Raw genomic sequence first — 2370 nt, 5'->3', positions numbered from 1 at the left:
TCGCGTTATTTTTTTCGTTGCGAAGCTTGAGCGTTGTAAAATCTTTGCACCGATTTTTTTCCGTGGCGATGACTACGTGAAGTTGTGGGACCAGAGGCTTTTTATTATCCTCGTTCTTCTCTGCGTTTCATCCTGTGCGTGGCAGACCGGATTCCGGAATTTTGTGGATTTTGAGGGGTGGGGTTATGGTGGACACGTTATCGGTAGTGGCTTTCGAGCCAACGGTGTATTCAATCGAATCGGACCTATATAGTTGTTGCAGCGCTGTTTTATTCTGTCGACGATCTGCATGACGAAAGTAACGAAAATTGATAGTATTTTTAGCGTGCTTATTTCTACATGACAATTCCGACTTAATTCCGGCTTTGTTTGACTTAAGCTTCTAGAAATTCCAAAAACGACGTGGAAAAGTCAAATTGTAAATTGCCTCCGGCTGTTGATGGAAGAAAAATGAAAATTAACCTATTCGATAACAATTCGATGACATTTCATCTTTTATTGCGTTCACAATCTCAATGGCAAAGTTGTCGCCGCAACACCGATTCTTTATGATTATTCCTACTAATAGAAATTATAAAAATTTACGATATACAAAATTGACTATTAAATACTTTTTCCAGATTAAATAGAACTAATGTCGATTCGATCATATTGTGACAATTTCAAATCTTTTAAATTTACAATCGAGCAATACCTGGTTCGCTTGTCAAATTTGCTTGTTATCGATACAATAGTTTTCGGACTGATAACGTGGATATTGGAGTACCTATCGTAGTGTTTTCTATGAAACGAGTGGCATCCGACGTGACGTAAAATTCACATCGTGATGATACAGTCAAAATCTATCTGACGTGCGTATCGAAAATGCGGTTCGTTCCATGAGTGATGAATGTTTACAAACGTTATTATATAAACATAATTTTACTGTTCGTCATTAGTTTTATTGAGATAATTTAATGCTTTGTTTTGCACGGAGAGTATTATTTGCGTGTATGTGTATATCTATAAAATATGATTGAAACTTGGAACATATTTAAAAATATAATTTGTTGTACGTGACATATTTAAAAAAGAAAAAGGATTGTACAAATTATATATATATATATAAAAAGAAAACAAGATTTCAACAGAAGCATGCTAATTTAAAAAGTCTCGTTACGTATATATTATTTGACATAATTGGAATTATGTATCGGGACGGGGGAAAAATATGATTGCACAAATACATTTTTGGTAGATGTAATGTTTCGTGTTGCACTCGCAAGTCCACGAGGTTTTCGTGCATCGATTTAAAAAGTTACACTTTTCTTGCGATAGGTGAAATTTTGCTGTGTAGCAATTTTCTCTCCCTCCCTCTTTTTTCTTTAGGATACCTACATGTAAAACATACAGCGAAGTTGTTGGTGAAAAATCTTTAAAAAAAAAAATACCTACTAGCTGATGAAACATGTTTTTCAAACATCTCCAGGCCACTTTCACATCTTTTCACATTTCGACGATACATCAGCGCGAATTATGCAATTTAGTCATTTTGGAAATAGTTGACGGAACACGTGAGATACGCTAAAGCTATGAATTTTTTCATTCCTTTGCCTTTGAAGAAGGCGCGTGCGGACGCTAACAGCATTGTGTAACCGCTCAAATTTTCATTCCCGTTATAATCCCGATAAGAGTTTCTCGAAAGCGAACGATACATTTTTCAGACTCACCCAAGTGACGCCTTACAGTTGTCTATACAATCCATACCATATAGATTCGTTCTTACTTATCAGTAGATACTTATCAAGACGCAGCTTGCCGTCCGAATTTCTCGGTATTGTCGCATTTTAATTATGCCGTCGGTGATCTCACTCTTTCCGATTCGTGTATCTCCCGATAACAATTCACGCCGGGAGAATTCGTTCCGGGAGACATTCTGTACAAGTGCGCAGCGACAGGCGTGTCGAACTTCGGGCGCGGATCGAATAAATCGTCGAGGATGACGGTCAGCGGACAATTCTGTCTCTTACCGCACACACGGAGATACGTGCTCGCTGATTGCATTTTGCGCATGCACGCGGCACCTTGCGCGTCGTCGTTGCAACGCTGGCGTTGGCGGCGGGCTATGGGAACTCGTCGTCGCGCGAGTGACTCAACGCCGACGATGAATCGAAGCCGCCCACGCTTTCTGCTCGCGCCGCGTCAAATCGCGCATTGCAAAACTCACATTCGACGCGATATGTAGGCCACGCGTCGTCGCGCAGTACCCGAGCTGTTGCACGCGCGAACATTATTCCGCCAGGTGAACAGGAGGGCGTGAATATTCTCACGCGATGATCGCGCACATTTTCGTTCGTCGATCTCGACGCCGTTTTTTTCCCGAGGAGGTCC

At 40.6% G+C, this 2370-nt stretch overlaps 1 protein-coding gene across 20 annotated transcripts in view; it reads left to right on the top strand.

Annotated features, from left to right (window-relative positions):
- Nucleotides 1-2370, top strand: part of LOC108755870 (bromodomain adjacent to zinc finger domain protein 2B-like) — a 162561-nt gene that overhangs the window by 58467 nt on the left and 101724 nt on the right. The window lies entirely within an intron of this gene.

Source organism: Trachymyrmex septentrionalis, unplaced genomic scaffold (assembly GCF_001594115.1).
Source record: "Trachymyrmex septentrionalis isolate Tsep2-gDNA-1 unplaced genomic scaffold, Tsep1.0 scaffold9, whole genome shotgun sequence".
NCBI classification, from domain to species: domain Eukaryota; kingdom Metazoa; phylum Arthropoda; class Insecta; order Hymenoptera; family Formicidae; genus Trachymyrmex; species Trachymyrmex septentrionalis.
Note: the sequence above shows the minus strand (reverse complement) of the source record. Positions and strands in the feature narration are given on the sequence as shown.